Below are 21,025 nucleotides of genomic sequence, written 5' to 3'. Positions count from 1 at the left end.
TCATTCGAGCCTCCACATGAAGAAGAAGACATCGATGAAGATGTACTGCCAGAGATTGTTGGTGATGAATACGATGAGGATATGAAGCAAATGTTGGGTGACATTGGTGCATGAATGTTTATGGATTAAGGTGATACAGACACATCAAATTCAAATGATGCGGCCATAACACTTTTGCATGCTTGTGGAATGATTCATAGCATGAGTTATATCTAAGATGTAGAAGGCACAGTAAATTGTCATTTACAGTTAGACTGCTTCACATAAAATTTATATGCCGATTATCTATTAAGGCCGTCAATATATTACTCAAGTTGTTTAAAAAAGCACTTCCATCAGACAATATTTTATCTCACAACTTCTATGAAGCAAAATAATTGAAATGAAATAATTGAAATGATGACTCGAGTTTAATTACAATGAAATAAATGCAGGTAAGAATGACTGTGTATTATTTTGAAGAGAGAATGAGCAATTGAATGATTGTCTCATTTGCCATGAATCAAGATGGACATCTGAGAAGCAGAATGTGTCGCGCAAGGTTGTACACCACTTTCCATTGTACCTAGATTATAACAGTTATTTACGTCACGTGCAACAGTTGTAGACATGATATGACACTCATCGTCCAGAGTTAGGAATGATGGTGTCTTGACACATCCGGCTAACTACCAAGTTTGGAAAGAATTTGATTTGGAGCACCATGGTCTGCTGAAGAACCTCGGGATGTGCGACTTGGGTTGGCAACAGATGGATTTAATCAGTTTGGGAACATGAGTACTAGTCATAGTACTTGGCCAGTTGTACTTATGACGTATAATCTTCTACCGTGAAAGTGTATAAAAGATCGATCTTTCATAATGAGTTTGAGATCACCGAGAAATGATATAGACGTACACTTACAGCCATTAATTGCATAAGTGAAAGATTTGTGGGAGAATGAGGTTCTAACATTTGTATCATCAACAGGCAAGTCGTTCAAGATGCATGTTGTCGTGTTATGGACAATAAATGATTTCCCCGCTTATGAAAACTTATCAGGTTGGAGTACTAACTACTAACCATATAATATTGTTCATTTGTGATTTATTTCATGAAATATTTCAGATCTAATGGTTTGATCAAAACCAAACCACATAGATTTCGGTTTTGGTGAAAGTGTGATAGTTGAATGTTTAAATTTGGATTTTGTGACTTTGGCTTGATGATTCAAAGCATGATGGTTCTTAGGAATGAGTTATGAATGTAATGAGAGTATGTTATTTAACTTATGGAGTGCTTGGAGTTGTTTTGAAAAGAGTTAAAACCTTGAACATCAAGGATTGTGCTTAAGGTTAACAACTTGAAGTTTTGTATTGAAGAAATTGTGGTTTTGTGATGTGAGTTTTTTTGGTTGTTCTAGTATGTTATTTGGGCATAGGATATGATTTTTTTTATGTTGCATATTTCGGTTTTAAGCATGAGAAATTAGGTTTGATAGAATTGAAACAAAAATCAAGAGGTTTGGCCTATACATGTTTCGACCTTTGCATGGTTGACTTAGTTGTGATGTGTTTTAAATTTTTCTAATTAGATATTTAGATTTAGGAATGTAAATTTTGGTGAGTTTTGGAGTTAGGATGTGAAATCTTTAAGTTAGGGGTAAAATTGTCATTTTCCATATGTAGAGGTGTAAAATGATCATTTTACTCTAAGTCAATATTATTATGTTTCTAAGCTGTTAGTAAGAAGTTTCTAACATTTAGAAACCTCTCCTTACAGTTTCTCGTAATATACATGTCATATTATGCTATGTCATGAAATATTTATCTGTTACATATTATGCCTTATAACAAATTATTCATCTATTACATATTATGTCATGTCACGAAAAGTTATATGTTACACTTTATGTCATGTAATTCCATGTTTATCTATTACACGCCATATTATGTCATGCCATGATTTATTTCCAAATATATTTTTATCTGTTATACGCCATGTTATGACATATCATTCATCTCACGTACATGTTACGTTACATTATGTCATGTTATCTATCATTTCATTTCACATCATGTCATGTCTCAAGTTTGGAATATGTGTCCAAAATAGTATTTTTCAAATCTAGTCATCTTACGTCTACATACAATCAAGTTATTATTCAAGTCATTATTATTATTCTGAATCATTAAGGTAACCTCATGAGACAAGAGTATTATTATCGTAATCCCATGAGACAAAAACATCATATAGTAATCCCATGAGACAAGAACATCATAGTAATCCCATGAGACAAGAATATAGTTCAATTCATGTTCAATTTCACATTCAATTCATGTTCAATTTCAAGTTCAGTCCACGTCAATTATGGTTATGTCAGCACATGTCATATTATTTGCTAAGTTATGTCACGATCATTTATATACACGTCAACATTCATGTCTTTTATTGTCATGCATACATTTATATACTGTTAGTTTTAGTTGGTAGTTAACTTCTGAGATTTGTAATCAAATCTCACTTGGCAGTCCCAACTACAATTCCTCCCAAAATGCTAGATCATGTCAGGACCTGGAGAATCGGTAGAGGATCTCTTGGACGAGGTCGATTAGGCCATGACATGATGACGAGGAGCTCATCGCTTTGATGCTCCAATTTGTAGATAGGATTATGGCTATCTCGGTCGAGTTGCCCAAGCTACTTCTTAGGCTAGTCTAGTAGTTATAATGTTCATTTGATTATGTACATGAGGAGCTCTGTCTACAGTACTAGTAATGTTACAGATATTATGGACAAAGTATTGTAACCTTTGGATATTAGTTATCGTGTGACTTTTGTAAAATATGCTTTCGTTAATTTGGGATATATCTTATCTAGTACATAGTATTACTCAAAGAAAAAAATTATCAGCTACAAATATTGCATATTGTTTATATGCATGGTAGGTGCATTAAATCTTTATTTGTCATGAACAGGGGTAGGTAACCTTGTGTTGCATATCCCAACGCTTCAAAATCTGCCAAATCTCAAGTGAAGATCTGGGGGAATCACACATCACATGCTGAATGAGAGGTTCTTGAAATTTTGTATGGCCGACATACACTAGACAGGGTTCAGCAAATGCGTGGAGAGTTGCAATCTCTCACCTAGGGTTCATCTTCCATGGAAGATTATTTGCACAACTTAGAAGTCTTTGGCCCTTTCCCTCTGTGGCGCTGGGAAGCCTATGGATGATGACGGCTTCATCATCTGCCTGCTAAGAGGTTTAGGATCTGAGTTCAATCATATAGTTGCTGCCTTAAATGCTAGAGGCAATTGTCCTCCTCTAGAAAATGTCATTTGTAAATTAAGGGACTTTGAAATTCGACTTTCATCATCTACTAGAGACAACTCTTCAACAACTACTCTGTATACAAACCAAGCAGTGACTTCAAAGTCTAAAGGTAATTCTTCCACCCGTGCTTATGGCTCTGGCTATTCACCATGATATAAAGGCAACCATGGAGCCTCACAGTCTCAGGATCGTTCCTCTGGCAGTCGCACTCCACAATCTTCAAATCACAATAGCCATGAAAGTGGTGTGAGTGGTACTGGTCGTAGCTCCTGCATTATGTGCTTTTAGTGTGGAGGTCTCAATCACAAAGCAGATGCTTTTTGTGCATCTAACGAAGAAGTAGATTAGTACAAAGTATTTCTAGCAATGCAGGCTGACGACACGGTTGATGAACCCTGATTACCTGACACGAGCACTCCAACCTCCATGAATGTACAAGGTATTAGAACTTACAGAGGCATCGACTTGGTCATGGTCGATAAGAGATCTAACCTTACTATTTCTTGTGTTGGTACGTTTGTTGTTCCTCTTGTGCCCTTGGTTTTGAAAAATAAATTGGTTGTTCCCCAGCTTCAGAAGAAACTTCTTTCAGTTTCTCAATTTACCACTGACAATCATTGTTGTTTTATGTTCTATCCATGGAGTTTTCTACTCCTGGACCTGAAGATGAGATAAGTGCTACTTAAAGGGCTAGTTCAAGATGGCTTATATCCATTTTATCTCAATTTCATTACAATCCTACTACTTTTATGGCCACCAAATTCTCTAGTTCCAAATGGTATGCTCGGCTTGGTCATCCTAATCTTAAGATCCTTCAATGTTTATTGCCATGTCTCCCTAGCTTGAATAAGCAAGTTCCTTTTTGTGAAAGTTGTGTTTTAGGAAAATCAACAAAGTTACCTTTTCATCCTCGCAGTTACCATGCTCTTTCATTTCTTCACACACTGTGCACAGATGTGTGGGGTCCCGCTCCTATTTTCTCTTATGATGGATGCCGATTTTATCTAGTTATTGTTGATGAATTTTCTCGGTATATTTGGATTTTTCCTATGGCCTGAAAATCTAATAATCTTCAATTATTTTCAATGTTCCTTAAATTGATGACAAATCAATTGAACACTCATGTCAAAATTATACAAAGTCATGGTGGTAGCGAAATTGTAAACCACACTTTAAAACAATATTTTCTATCTCAAGGAATTGATCATAAAATATCTTGTCATGGCACTCTTGAAGAAAATGGCTTTGCTAAACTAAGTCACCATCCCATTGTTGATACCAAACTTACCCTTATGGTCCATTCTTCCCTACCTCCAAAATTTTGGATGGCTACAATCAAAATTGCTCTTTGTCTAATCAATAGGCTGCCCACACCCACTCTTTCATTCTCCTCATTCTTACTCTTCTCTAAGAATTTTTGGATGTGCATGTTATCCACATCTAACACCTTTTGGTCGATCCAAATTACATTTTAAATACACTATGTGTCTTTATTGGCTATTCCCCAAATCACAAAGGTTATCAGTGCATGGCTTTAGCCACAGGTCGCATTGCATATTTGTATCACGGCAACTTATTTTTAATGAGGATCGGTTTCTGTTTTTCTCTTAGCTGTTTATTTCTATAGCTTCATGCCAATGGTTCAAGGCACGGCCATTCCCAAAAGACTTATAGCACGGGCCACATTCAAATGTCTCAGTAGATCACTCCTCTCCAGGTCCAAATCCAACTACATCAGGCCAAGAACATTTGGACTCTAATATTCCTACACAACAAATTGCAACTGTTGATCCTACCCAAGCCAATACACATGAATCTGGTCCCACACAGATCCATTCAATGTACTAGGTCACAAGATGACACCAGGAGGCCCAAAACATTTCTCTCAATTCATCATCCACTATCAATGTGTTTCTTGAAAAATTTCATTGCAACTCCTACAGAGCCCAAAACTTTTAAACAAGCACAAAAGGAGACCCAACGGGAACAGGCCATGGAATCAAAAATTCATGAACTTCATGAGAACCAAACTTGGACCTTTGTTCCACCTATTCGAAACATGAACTTAGTCACAAGCAAATGGGTCTTCAAAGTAAAGACACGAGCTGGTGGATCTGTTGAATGAGACAAAGCTTGTGTTGTAGCTCGGGGCTTCACACAACTTCAAGGCTGTGATTACGATGAAACTTTTAGTCCAGTATTCAAACCATCAACTATTCGGTTTATTCTAACGATGGCCTTATCACAAGGGTGGTCTCTCAAACAACTCGATATAAGAAATGCTTTCCCGCATGGGGACTTACAAGAAAAAGTTTATTTGACTCAACCACTCGGCTTTGAAGATCCCCATCATCTCGAGTATGTTTGTCGACTTCATAAGACCCCTTATGGTTTAAAACAGGCCCCTCAAGCAGGATATCTAAAGTTTAGCAACTACACTCACCAATTGGGTTTTCAAAGATGTCCCTATGACACCTCCATGTTTTTTCGTCAAAATAAATCTGATATGCTTATTCTACTTATCTATGTAGATGATATATTCTCGCGGGGAATTCACTATCGTCAATCAATACACTTATTTCTCATTTATCCAAAATATTTCATATAAAAGATTTGGGTGATTTGCATTATTTTCTCGCTGTACAAGTGGCTTGAGAGGATGATACTTTAACTCTCACACAATCTCGGCATCTTATTTCATTACTACAGTACTTTGGTTTTGAAGGGACAAAATCTGTTTCCACTACACTTGCTCCCAGTGTTCATCTCTCTATTCATGGAGGTTCTCTCCTATCTAATCCAACTCTCTATAGGCAGAGGGTGGGCACACATCAATACCACACCTTGACCAGACCGAATGTGGCTTATGCAGTGAATTTTGTTTCTTAGTTTATGCAAGCTCCTTGTGCCGTCAGCTCACTACTGTTAAGAGAATTTTCAGGTACCTCAAAGGCACTATAAATCTTGGCCTACACTTCACCAGAGCTCCCATTTTGGCACTGCAAGGATTTTGTGATGCAGATTGGGAGGGGTCCAAAGACGATAGGCGCTCCACCATTGGATTTCCAATTTTTATTAGTGGTAACATACTGTCTTATGGAGCGAAGAAACAAACAACGGTTTCCCGCACCACTGCTGAAGCTGAGTACCAAGCCTTGGCATCCACCACGACTGAAATCATGTGGTTCATGCATTTACTAAAGGCTCATGGGTATAACCTTCCTCCTCCTACGCTGCACTCCAATAATATCAGTGTCATCAGCATGGCCAAGAATCCCGTTTTTCATCACTGCACCAAACATATCGAAATTGATGTCCATTTCATTCGAGAACAAGTAGTTAATGGGTTGATTCATCTCATACATGTTTTTAGTCAAGAGCAACTTGCTGACAACTTCACCAAATCCCTTTGTAGTCCAAAATTCGAATCGAATCAAAGCAAGCTCTGTGTCGACCCTATACCGCCTTGAGCTTGAGGGGGAATGATGAGACAAACTCTATGCATCACGGCTACAATCCAATCATTTACTTTCCTTTCCATGATTCTTGCATTTTGTACAACTCATGTATACGTTAGGATAAGAGTAGCAATTGTACATACAACTCACAATATAGCTGTGAGTGTAAATCTGTGTTCTATATATATCAATATACTAAAGTCGTGCAATGATGCGGCAATTACCATTTGCAAAATCAATAAAACACCGTTTTTTATACCATAGCGGGTAAGAAACTTACCATGCTGACAAACTAAAACCTAGCAATTGCTCAAATCGTGAAACCTTTGTGCATATAGAGCAATTTGAACAACCTAAGTGACCAAGTGCCTAAACGCAACTTTATCCCTAGGCTACCATTGCATTCAATGAGAATATTCAAACTACTAATCCTTCAAAGAGTCTTCTGTCCAAATTTTTATCAATCTTCAATCCTATCTCTCATTATAGTATTTTCTTGTATGGATAAATATTATATACGCTTCAAATATTTTTAAAGCTAGTGTTTTATTGGAAGGTCTCTTCATAAGATGTTAATATGCAGTATATGTTATTAAAAGAAGAAAATATTTGCTACGTCAATAGTCCACCAAAATGGTTAAAGCTTTCAAGGAACTAGCTTATCTCAACTCTAATACAGTTGAAGTAGCCATACTCCCCTCATCTATCCACGTTCATCGTATGTTTGTATTTCTTTAAAAATATTTTAATTGTTAAGGTGATACTTGGATTTGAAGGCACTCTTAACTCATCTCATCATTACAACTTTCCTAAACTTTCAAACAAAATATAATAAATAATTCAACTTTTTCAAATCTCAAAATAAAAATAATATTAAATATCGTATTCAACTTTTAACTCTCATATCAACTTAAATCATTATCCAAATCTCCTTTAAATCTTTTTAAACAATATAGCTCTGGTCAAGAAAAATAAGGAGCTAAGGTACGGTCCACATCCTCAAGCTAGATGGATAAGCATTTCATAGATGTAAGAGAACGTTCGTCGACATTGTCCATATGGAACCAGACAAATTATACATATAGATTTCAAATAGTAAGAACTAAAAGGTTAGAAAATAAGTAGTGCACTATATTGCATGTGAGGTAGTGTACATTGATGTTGATTCTAATTTCCAAATTTTATGCCGTCGGATAAGAGGCTTGCAGAGCTATACCACAAAGGCCTTTCTTTGCATCAATATCTCTTTGCATCCTTATGTACCCTTTTTCACCCCATTCTGTACCCCACGAGTTCTTCACCAGCCAATGTTAGAAGTGGAAATAAGAACTCAAAATGAAATCTCAATATGGAGAAAAATTGATTCTCATTCCAATTCATTGTAGATACAAAGTTCTACTACATATATATACATTATAGAAAAATAGAAAAGAGCAAAGGGAAGAGTCCTAAAGTTAACTTTTTATCTTTTACTGTTTTACAAGCAATCTATTGCAGTCTGTTGGTTTTGTGCTTTACATGTCTTTCATCACTTTATTTGCTTTTGTGTGTAATCAGTGCAACCTTTGAGGTTGATCTGTCGCCCATGCTTTCCTTCTATTGCTTTGCTTTTCTGTGCCAGTGCTTTACACCTTTTAGCTGCTGCATTGTGCTTTTCATCAACTTGCTTGTTGCATGGTATTTTATGCATATTGTGGTGTACTTGTTTAGTGTCTTCATGTTTCTTTTCTTTGTACTCATTTTCTGTTTCGTCAGACTCCCTGTGGCACCCCCGACCCCCATGTACAGAAATTTAGGAATCGAGACGCCCGAATGATGACAACACGGTCACACATGCCAACGATAGTGCCAAGTGTGTGTACATGCAACAGTGTACAATGAACAACGCAGCAGATAATTTAAGTAAGTCAACTAAGTACCATAATTTTTAATACAAATTTACATAAGTAAAACGTTTAAAAAGAGTTATACAGTTATCCCGAAAAATATAATACAAGTCCAAATACATGAATGAGTGATCCCATATCACTCCTTGGGAGGAGCCGAATCCTCAGGCTCACCCTCAGCATCATCTGCATCAAAATTTACGTTACCATAAAACGTTACCGCAACTAAGTATAATCCAAACAACCCTCGAGAATAAAAATGCATTAATACAACCAACAATTATGCATACATATGATGAACTATGCATTAGTCCCAAAACAACATTTTTTCCAAAAATGAGTATTTTCCAATGCACGCCAAAATCCCATTTGGCCCAAAATATTTCCTTAAAACATTTTCCCGTCATTTTTCCAGAAAATGGCCTAAATCAATAATCCACCATTTTTCGAGAAAATTGCCCAAACAAATAATCCATTTTAACCATATGCACCATGATCTCCCCTAGGGATCATTCGCACACCCTGGCTCCCTTCGTCACACCATGGGTAACGACCATTTGAGTGACTTCGTAACGAGCGATGCCCAGTTCCTCGCCCAGCGGGTTCATTGCCAAGCATCCTCTAGTCCTCGCTAGCAGAGGGGCCACGGAGTAGGCACGAGATCGTTACCATCCCTTCCGATCCCGTTGTCGCCTAGCGACAACCCAAGGGACGTCACTCAGTATATTCCGCTCCCGAGTGACCAGATGAGCTCCACCGAGATAATGCCCCATCTTGACTTGGGGTCGTGATACACACGCACCCAAAAACCATTTCTCACATGAAAACTCAATTTTCAAATATACACATGAACATGTATGCAATTATGCGAAAATCCAGTTTTCATTTATAAACATGAACATGCGTGCAAATATGCAATGTATATGAAACGACACAATATCCAACAACCAACAAATCACAACATATCCAGTCGCACAACAACTCCATCCTCCAATCCATCCGACCTCCTTACTCCTCAGACTCAGTCCGACACAACCAACCAGATCACAATAAAAATGAGTTAGTGCAAAAATACATTTAAATCATGAAAGTTTTTTGCGAAAATACTTACAGCGCTATAGTATAACTTTTGAAGGATCATGGAGGTGCTAGAAGTGGCGGCACAACGACGTAACAGTGCAAAATGCACTATCGTTGTAGGTCTCAAAATGCTAGATTTTGATCGGGGTCAAACGAAGACTTGAGATTACTAGGGAATGGCTTAGGGATGTTGATGAAGCTAATTGTGGTGGTGGGTGGTGGCGTAGAAGGCGATTGAAGCCCAAAAAGCCCAAAACGAAAATGAAGTTGGATGGACTTCACCGGTGGCGGATCGGAGCTGAGGATGGGTGGGTTAGGTATCTAGGGGTAGCCGGTGATGTGGTGAAGAGGTGGTGGCCAATGGCAGTGCGACGGCGACGCGTGAGCTCAAGGAGTGCCGCGGCTTGAAACCGTGCGTGGGAGCTCATGGCGGCGCTAGAGGGGCTAGAAATTAGAGGGTGAGGTCGCCGGCTGAAGGGGAAGAAAATGGGAGGGGCTGTGAAGCCCACGAATAGCACACGGTGGCGCAGTGGTGGACGCGGACGGGGAGAGAGAGAGGGACTTTGCGCGCGGGGGAGAAGAGAGAGAGAGGAGAAAAGAAATAAGGAGAAAAAGAAAGAAAAAGAAAAGAAAAAGAGGAAAAGAAAAAAGGAAAAAGAAAAAGTGAAGGGAAGAAATGAGATCCAATCCTCACATCTTGGGTTACAAAAATGATCCAAGGAAAAAGATTTCAAAACAGTAAGTCAAATAAAATAATTTAAACGTAGTGATTAAATGAAAATAAAATAATTAAATCCAACAATAAATTAATTTAAAATGAAGAGCAATTTAAATGCATAACAATAATTAATATTAAGGAAGCATATCAAAATAATTTTCACAAATTAAAAATCATAAAAATAAACCAATTAAAAATCCGATAAACTTAAAACAAGAGAACTATTATTTAAATTAATAAAAATAACCATTCAATTAAAAATATACTAAAATACGGGGTGTTACATACTCCCCCTCAAGATGGGTATATATGTTGAGTATTCCCATCTTGGACAATGAGAACTGAAAAACAAAAATTGTTAAGGCCTTAGTAAAGATATCTGCTTGTTGGAACTTTGAGGCAATGTGGACAAGTGTGATGATTCTAGCCAAGCCATTTTCTCTAACAAAATGGCAGTCCAGTTCTATATGTTTAGTTCTCTCATGGAAGATGGGATTCTTTGTGATATGGATTGCTGCTTGGTTATCACAGAGCAAGAGAGCAGGTTGTGCATGGTCAATGCTGAGTTCCTTTCACAGACCAAGGAGCCAAACAATTTCACAACTTGTAGAGGCCAATGCTCTATATTCTGCTTCTGCTGAGGACCTAGAAATAGTCACTTGTTTCTTTGATTTCCAACTTACCAATGAGTCCCCAATAAATATAAAAACCTGTGACTGATCTCCTAGTTTGGGGACAAGCAGCCCAATCAAAGTCACTGTAGGTTTTCAAGTGTAGAGATGACTTTGATGATAGGAAGATGCCCTGGCCTATAAATCCTTTGAGATATCTAAAAACTCTATAAACTGAGTGTAAGTGAGCTTGTGAGGGTTTGTCCATAAACTGGCTCAGAACATTTACAGCATTGGTAATGTCTAGCCTGGTAATGGTCAAGTAGATGAGCCTTCCAATGAGTCTTCTATAGGTTGTAGGGTCTTGTAGGATCTCATTTGTGGTATGACTCAATTTGTGATTTAACTCAGTGGGTGTGGAGGCAGGTTTGGTGCCAAGTAACCTTGAGTCTTTCAAGATTTCAAGGGTATACTTCCTTTGACAAACATTTATTCCAGCTTATAATTTTGCAACCTCTAGTCCTAGGAAGTATTTGAGGGGTCCAAGTTCCTTGATTTTGAATTTTCCATGAAGGTGAGCTTTGGGCAGATCAATTTCTCTTTGAGAATTGCCTCCTATTATGATATCATCCACATACACTAGGAGTGTTGTGAAGACTCCTTTTTTGCTCCCTTTGGTGATTAAAGAGTAGTCAGATTTGGATTGATGAAAACCAATAGTAGTGAATGAATTAGAAAATTTGAAAACCATTACCTTGATAGTTGTTAAAGTCCATAGATGGACTTATCCAGCTTGCATACCAATTTCTCCCTCTCAAGCTACTCTCTGTAAATGTGGTAACCAAGTGGTAAGTCCATATAAATTTCCTCATCGAGATCTCCATGTAAAAAGGCATTATGAATATCCATTTGAGACAAAAACCAGTTTTGAATGGATGCCAAGGCAAGAAAAACATGAATTGTGGTGAGTTTGACCACTAGACTGAAGGTCTCTTAGAAGTCAAAATCCTCTCTTTGAGTGTATCCCTTTGCAACAAGCCTTGTTTTATGTCTTTCAAGAGAACCATCAAATTGGAGCTTGACTTTGAAGACATATTTACAACCAATTGCAGTTTTGGTGGGGGGAAGAGAAGTAACAATCCAAGTGTTGTTCTCTTCTAAGGCACTGAGTTCGGTGTTCATGGCATCCTGCCAATGCTTGAATTGGACAGTTTCACTATAGAATGATGGTTTAGAAAACAATGAGAGGGAAGCAAAAAAAGATTGGTGGGATGGGGAGAGGTGGGGAAAGGTGTTTGTAGATCAAGTGATGGTGGAGTGGGTGAAGAGTTGAAGAGGATGTGGAGGAAGTATTGATGAAGGGATGGGATGCTGCAATTTAACAGTGGTATTGGTGGAGATAGGCAGGTTGATGTCTATCTCTGGTGGATCTTTGAAAGGGAGGGATGGTAGGCAACTCATGAGGTAAGGGTGAAGGAAGAGTTGAATCAAGGGAGGTAGCAAGAAAAGATATTTCAGGATGGGGTGTTTCAGATTGTGACATGTGAGTGGGTGAAGATGAGTCATTTGGTAGGACAGATTATGACATGGAAGTGGGTGAAAATGTGTAATTCTTCCCAAATAGTATTAAGTTGTGTGAAGTAATCACTTATAGAAAGGTGCCCTTGAACAGTGCTACTGAGCTTATGTTATAGATGATAAATTCGAGCTTCATCAGGTTGAGCAAATCTTTCTTTTAAGTTTGTCTCAAACCTATTTAGCTGAGGTCATGAAAAATACATTAGAAGCAATATCCTTTGAAACAGAATTCTGGATCCAAGCCAGCAAAATGTTGTTGCATCTCAGCCATGACACATATGAGGGATCTGGCAACTCAGGAGTAGTATGGCAGGAAGCCTAGTTTGTTTTTGCTTGAAATGGAAAGCAGAAATGATCTGCTCCAAAATATGTAATTCGAACCAGTTAATGGAGGTGATACAATGACAGTGTTAGCATTGTCACTGTGATGTACAAAGAATGGACTGCTTGGGTCCTCAGCAAGGGAAATAGGAGAAGAAGAAGATGAGGATGTCATGGCTTAGAAAATGAAGTTTGTTTGCAGATTTAAGCAAACACAGCAAGACAACTAGCCTACTCTGATACCATGTTAGAAGTGGAAATAAAAACTCGAAATGAATCTCAATATGGAGAAAAACTGATTCTCATTCCAATTCATTGTAGATACAAAGTTCTGCTACACATATATACATTATAGAAAAATAGAAAAGAGCAAAGGGAAGAGTCCTAAAGTTAACTTTTTATCTTCTACTGTTTCACAAGCAATCTATTGTAGTCTGTTGGTTTTGACATTTACATGTCTTTCATCACTTTATTTACTTTTGTGTGTAATCAGTGCCGCCTTTGAGGTTGATCTGTCGCCCCATGCTTTCCTTCTGTTACTTTGCTTTTCTATGCCAGTGCTTTACACCTTTTAGCTGCTGCATTGTGCTTTTCATCAACTTGCTTAATGCATGGTATTTTCTGCATGTTGTGGTGTACTTGTTTGGTGTCTTCATGTTTATTTTCCTTGTACTCATCTTCTATTTCGTGAGAGCCAATACTTGGTCCCTGTTAGGAACCTGGAAGATGAGTGTATGTAATGGAGGAATATGACTATGCTGAAGATGGTTGCTGCAAAGGAAAGAGCAGAGTGCACAGAAGATGTTTGATAAAAAGACTATGAGAGTTTGTATTGCTACGGGAGTGCTTCGAGGGCTCCCAACCTCCTTACAATAAAATTCCCTTACAATAAGATTCTTCAATGCCGTTCCTCTCCACTCACATTCCCCTTTATGCTTACATTTTCTCTCACTTGTAACTAACTCTCAGAATGATAAACTAACCTTACTGACTATGATATTCAAAATGACAGACTCAATATCCCTTTACTCTGTGATGCCTAGGTTTTTACTCCCAGTATTGCCCCAACGCACCGTTTGAAGTCTTCTAACTCAAACGGTGCGTTTAACAGTTATTAAACGCTGACAATATAACATAAAATGCATGCCCCCTGCTTAATTCAAAACGCACGCACACTGCTCAGATTGCACCCAAAACGCACGCAACCCATGCTTAATTCAAAACGCACGCACACTGCTCAAATTCCACCCGAAACGCACGCACCCATTCACGATTTCTCCTCAAAACGCACGCACACCGACTCTGCCTTCAAGACCTCGCTACGCACCGTTTCCCTTTCCTTCTTATGTCTTCGTTCCGAGTTATGCACTTAACACTTAACACTTCAACTTCCACTTCTCACTTCCAGTTCAACGCCCATCAGTTTCTCTACTCTAGGGTTCTTCGCTTCTTGTCCCAATGCCAGCCACCAGTTCATGACAACTCTCCCCATCACAGCACCTTGCCCACAAGGTGAGGGTAAAGGCCTTGCAGACGCCATAATAGTTCCCAAGTATTTTCTTCAGTCGGCAACCCCAACCACTTCACGAGGACCTCGGTAACTGCTCTTGCACCTTGTTTCTTCATGCGTCTTTCAATGATTCTTTCTGGTTCTGGTCTTAATTCCCCTGTGTGATCTGTAGGTGGTAGTGATGGAAAAATTGGAACTTGGCAGCCAATTTTTCTTTTTAAGCAAGACACATGAAAGGTCGAGTGAATCTTGGAAGATTCTGGAAGCTTTAATCTGTAAGCCACTACACCTATTTTAGCTTCAATTTGAAAAGGCCCATAGAATCTGGGGGCTAATTTCATGTTGTGTCGAATTGCTAGGGTTTTTTGTCTGTATGGTTGTAACTTCAAATAGACCCAATCTCCTACCTTAAACTGTCTCTCAGTCCATTTTTTATCAGCAAAGTGTTTCATTCGATTACTGGCTTCACTCAAATTGTTCTTAAGCAACTGTATCACCTGATCCCTATCCCTTAAAACTCAGTCTGCCATGTTATTCATGCTTGTTCCCGGAACATAAGATAGTAAGGTGGTAGGAGGGTGCCCGTATACAGCTTCAAAATGGGTCATTTTTGTTGATGTGTGATAAGTGGTGTTGTACCACCACTCTGCCATAGGTAACCAAACTGACTAGGACTTGGGTTTTACCCCTGCATAGCATCTTAGGTAGCATTCCAAACCCTTGTTAAGTGCCTCGGTCTGGCCATCGGTTTGAGGATGGTAGGCCGAGCTATAGTCAAGAGAGGAACCCTGGGAGTGAAATAGAGCCTGCCAAAAAGAACTCAAGAAAATAGAATCCCTATCCGACACCACGGACCTAGGAAACCCATGCAGCTTAAAGATATTTTTCATAAACACATCGGCGACTACTTGAGCTGTGTAGGGGTGGGACAAGGCTATAAAGTGGCCATACTTCGAAAAACGGTCCACCACCACAAAAATAACACTGAATCCCTTAGAATTCGGTAACCCATCAATAAAATCCAGTGATATGTCGGTCCAAGGCTGATCCGGAATAGGTTAGGGTTGTAACAACCCTGCTGGATAAGTTGTTTCATATTTAACAGCTTGACAGGTTTCACATTCTCTCACCAACTATTTGATGTCCCTCTTCATTCCTTTCCAATAAAAATCTCGTTTGGCTCTGTGATATGTTTTTAAATACCCGGAGTGACCTGCTTGGGGGTTATTATGAATGTACTGCAGAACTTTTAACTTAAAATCAAAATCTGGGTTCAAAACCACCCTTCCTTTCCTAATAATTAGCCCTTGTTGCACGGGAAACCCTTGAGGAATGTTCTGGTTTTGATGCAGATTTTTAAGTAACTCCACTAACTCCGTAGAATCTAGGTAGCTTTTCTTCAACTCCTCAATCCAAAGAGGCGTAGGAAACGAAATCATAGCTGAGCAAACCGATTCTTGGTCTCCCCCCTCTCTTCTTGAAAGGGCATCCGCCACCTTGTTTTCCTTACCCTTTTTGTATTCAATGGAAAAATCATAACCCATTAGCTTTGTAATCCATTTCTGTTGCTTCTCAATCCCCACGCGTTGTTCTAGCAAAAAACTTAAGGGCTTGTTGGTCAGTTTTTATGATAAAAGGCTACCCAAGGAGGTAGGGTCTCCACTTTTGTACTGCTGTCATAAGAGCCAATAATTCCTTCTCGTATGTCGAAAGTAGCAAGGCCTTGCCCTTAAGGGCCTGACTTAAGAAATAGATGGGCTGCCCTAGCTGCATTAACACTGCCCCTATCCCTTTTTCGCTTGCATCACACTCAATTACAAATGGCTTGCTGAAATCAGGAAGTTTAAGGACCGGTGGTTGAGACATGGCATGTTTTAAGGCTGTAAAAGCCTCGCAGGCTTCCGGGTTCCAAGAGAAACTGTTTTTTCTGAGTAAGGAAGTAAGCGGTGCAGCGATGAGACCATAATTCCGGATAAATTTCCGGTAATAACCGGTGAGTCCAAGGAATCCTCGTAAGGCCTTCACATTCTTAGGCTCGGGCCACTCTATCATTGAAACAATCTTAGAAGGATCAGCCATCACTCCCTTATCATTAATAATGTGTCCCAAATAGTCAACTTCATTAACCGCAAACTGACACTTAGATTTTTTTGCAAACAGGCAGTGCTGTTTCAATGTGTTTAAAACCTCTCTTAGGTGATCCACATGTTCCCCCATAGATTTGCTATATACTAGAATGTCATCAAAGAATACAAGCACAAATTTTCTCCAAAAAGGTTTAAAAACATCATTCATGAGCCCTTGGAATGTGGCCAGTGCGTTAGTAAGACCAAATGGCATTACCAAAAATTCATAATGGCCCTCATGAGTACGGAATGTTGTTTTGGGAATGTCACTAGGCACGACTCTCACTTGATGATAGCCCGATCTTAAATCGAGTTTAGAAAAGATCACTGACCCAAAGAGTTCATCCAGCAGCTCGTCTATAACTGGAATCGGAAACTTGGCTTTTATTGTTTCCTTATTGAGTGCCCTATAGTCCACGCAAAGCCGCCAACTACCATCAACCTTACGAACTAGCAAAACAGGGGATGAAAATGGACTAGAACTAGGCCTAACCACCCCTGACATCAACAATTCAGTCACAATCTTCTCAATCTCAGTTTTCTGGTAATATGGATACCGGTAGGGTCTATTGGCAATTGGTTGAGTGCCTTCTTTGAGGACTATATGGTGGTCATGGCTACGGGGTGGTGGCAGCCCTTGGGGTTCATTAAATACCCCTTCAAACTCCTCCAACAGATCAGAAATATCCCCGTTCACATCTTCACATTTTTCATTTGTTACCTCCTTACACATGATTTGCAATAAAATGCCCTTTCCGGTAGTCATAGTCGCCTTAAGCAACTTATCCCCATCCTCCACTACCGATGAATTTAACTTTAATCTCTTGAATTCTATGGGTTTTCCATCCAAAACAAAATTCATAAGAGATTTCGAAAAATTCCAAGAGATAGTGCCCAATGTTTCCAACCATTGGATACCCAACACAATGTCACAACCCACAAGGTCCAATAAATGAAGAGGTGGGTTTAGCAAGTTACCTTGGACCTTTAAAGGGGCTGATCGGCAGATTCCTTCACTGCTCAATCCTTGCCCATTGGCTACTCGCACCCTCAAATTAACTGAGTAATCCACTGGTAATTTTAATCTCGACACCACAGCCATGTCAATAAAATTGTGTGAACTGCCTGAGTCCAACAATATAATCACTTGTTCGCCGAAAATACTTCCAACTACACGCATGGTTTTTGATGTGGGGGTTCCAGCAATGGCTGCCAAGGAAATTTCAGGTTGTTCGTTGCTGCTGGACAATGTTTCGGGTTGAGTTTTTTCCACATTTTCATCACCCTGCAGCTCCTCCTGCTCATCACCCTCATCCTCACTACCTTGTAACAAATAGATTTTTGGACTCTTACATTTATGCAACGGGTTCCACTTCTCATCGCAATGGTAGCACAAGCCTTTGCGACGTTTTTCATCCATTTGAGTTGAATAAACAGGTTTAGTACCCCCCGTCGGATTTTTCCATTTGTGATACGCCTCACCCGAGTAAGAGCTTTGGAAGGAGTTACTACCCCCCATAGTATTTGGTTTGTCCCCCGTAGATTTAGTAAATTTTTTTGTGCTGCAATAATACTCCTCTTGCATTTTTGCTAACCCATATGCTGCATGTAAATGTACAGGGTTTAAAATACGGGTTGGAATGCGAACCTCGTCTTTCAAGCCGTTGAGGAAGCAACTCAGCTTGTGAGAGTTGGAAAGACCTCTCACACGATTTGCCAAAGCCTCAAACTGGCTCATGTAAGCAGCTACAGTGCCAGACTGTTTCAACCTCGTCAGAGCCTCCATTGGATCGTCATACGCCGTGGGACCAAAGCGAAGGAGTAACGCCCTGGAAAACATCTCCCAATCCCGGAATAATCCACCATTTTCAGCTTCTTGGAACCAAACAAGAGCCTCGCCTTCCATGTGGTAAGAGGCCATCAACAAAAGGTGAGGTAGTGCAGTTTGGTGGAAATCAAAGTAGTGGTTGGCTTTAAAGAGCCAAGCTGCTGGGTTAGCTCCTTGAAAATGAGGAAATTCCAACTTGACACCCCTGGGGTTAAATCTTCTTGGGTCTGTGTTGTCAAATTCCAGTTGGAATGGATTGTGTGGGGGTGGAGGTGGGGGCGATGGGGGGTTGTTTTGTTGGGCAAAATGGGCTCTTAGCATGTCTTTAATCTCTTGAACATCTGTCATAACTTCATGGAGGTCCTGTTTAGTTTGGTCCATCTGAACTTGTAGGGCATCAACCTGTTGTTGTTGTTGTTGTTTTGACCGAGTGTTTTCTGCCATGTTAGTCTATGGTATGGTCTGAGTAGAAGGCTTGGATCTGTGGCTGTTTGGATTAATTTTCTAGGTGTTTTGGGTTTTATTTTGGTGGCTGTTTGGATGAATTTTCTGGGTGTTTGGGTTTGCTGTTGGGGCTGTTTGTATGAAACTTGGTAGGATCGGTTGGCTGCTGTACCACTTGTTAGGAACCTGGAAGATGAGTGTATGTAATGGAGGAATATGACTATGCTGAAGATGGTTGCTGCAAAGGAAAGAGCAGAGTGCACAGAAGATGTTTGATAAAAAGACTATGAGAGTTTGTATTGCTACAGGAGTGCTTCGAGGGCTCCCAACCTCCTTACAATAAAATTCCCTTACAATAAGATTCTTCAATGCCGTTCCTCTCCACTCACATTCCCCTTTATGCTTACATTTTCTCTCACTTGTAACTAACTCTCAGAATGATAAATTAACCTTACTGACTATGATATTCAAAATGACAGACTCAATATCCCTTTACTCTGTGATGCCCAGGTTTTTACTCCCAGTATTGCCCCAACGCACCGTTTGAAGTCTTCCAACTCAAACGGTGCGTTTAACAGTTATTAAACGCTGACAATATAACATAAAACGCACACCACCTGCTTAATTCAAAACGCACGCACACTGCTCAAATTCCACCCAAAACGCACGCAACCCATGCTTAATTCAAAACGCACGCACACTGCTCAAATTCCACCCGAAACGCACGCACCCATTCACGATTTCTCCTCAAAACGCACGCACACCGACTCTGCCTTCAAGACCTCGCTACGCACCGTTTCCCTTTCCTTCTTACGTCTTCGTTCCGAGTTATGCACTTAACACTTAACACTTCAACTTCCACTTCTCACTTCCAGTTCGACGCCCATCAGTTTCTCTACTCTAGGGTTCTTCGCTTCTTGTCCCAATGCTAGCCGCCGGTTCATGACAGTCCCATCATTAGTAACCCCATAAGCAACAACAGTAACACCATGATCTAGGCTAGTACCACACTCTCCTGTAAAGATGCCACTTGAATAGAACAAGAAGTCAGATCCTCCAACATCTATGGCAACAGAAATTGGCTGATTAGCTACGGCCTTAAGAAGTGTCTTCTCACTATTGGCGGCACATCTTGTATAACCATTAATGTTGGCTGCATGGTTGGCTTCACCCTTTGTGTTGCAGGTTCCATCGACACCCATGTAAGGATATATAGTTGGCTTCCGTAGTGAGACCATGATTGTGTTGGATGAATTGGAAAGCATTGTCCATCAGACCACCGCTACAACCTTGGTCCACTCCTTCAATGTCACAGTCAACCAGCTCTTACTCTGACAAAGAGATCAATTGACCAGTTTTTAGCTTAGTAATTCCTTCCATGGCTGCGATTGCTGAAAATGCCCAGCAACATCCTACATTTCACCACAAAAAAGAGTTAGAAACATAAAGTGGACATATTTCATCTCAAGATTAGACAATTACCATATTGGCCTTGGTCTTTGATAGGTATTACGGCTCCTTTCTTTCTCCAATCCATGGTAGAAGGCAATGCAGTCACATTTTGATATTTGAAGGAAGAAGTCTTTCACGAGCATTCGTGTCCCTTGCATCTATTTCGTGAGGCTTCGAACTCTTCATCCGTAAGATCTATAAATTGGTTGACTCCTAACTTGTAAGGTTAGTTTCTACCGCTGTTAAAAGATACTATAAGTGCAACATTTTCCTTGAATATCTTCAAACGCTAATCCTCCTTCTCCTGATTGTTTTCATATATACGTCCATGACGAGCCATCCATTGCTCATGCATCTCACGCATTACCACATCTTGGAGGGTGCGAGCAGCATTTTGAGAAGCCAAAGCTCCCAAAGTGAGGATCAAAGCAGAACAAATGCATTGGCATCGGTTAGTGAAGCCCATGGTTTGTTCTGGTTGCTGAAATGATTTGATGATTTGAATTAACGACTGGCATACTTGCTATTGACATTTATATAGAGAAAATTATCTATGATAAATTGCATACTATAATGTTTGCCCGTAGAAATATTCTGATTTGGATTAATAAAAATATCTAGTTTGGTTATTTTTTGGAGTTTCTTGTTACACAAGAGTTGTCTCTTTATGATCACAATGATCTATATTTATATGGGT

The 21,025-nt window shown here is 39.6% G+C and overlaps 1 pseudogene; it reads right to left on the bottom strand.

Moving 5' to 3' along the window:
- Window positions 1–7,955: 7,955 nt before the first annotated feature.
- LOC121248544 lies at window positions 7,956–20,794 on the bottom strand (annotated as a pseudogene).
- Window positions 20,795–21,025: the final 231 nt, after the last annotated feature.

The sequence above is a fragment of the Juglans microcarpa x Juglans regia genome, chromosome 2D, assembly GCF_004785595.1.
Source record: "Juglans microcarpa x Juglans regia isolate MS1-56 chromosome 2D, Jm3101_v1.0, whole genome shotgun sequence".
Taxonomy (NCBI): domain Eukaryota; kingdom Viridiplantae; phylum Streptophyta; class Magnoliopsida; order Fagales; family Juglandaceae; genus Juglans; species Juglans microcarpa x Juglans regia.
Note: the sequence above shows the minus strand (reverse complement) of the source record. Positions and strands in the feature narration are given on the sequence as shown.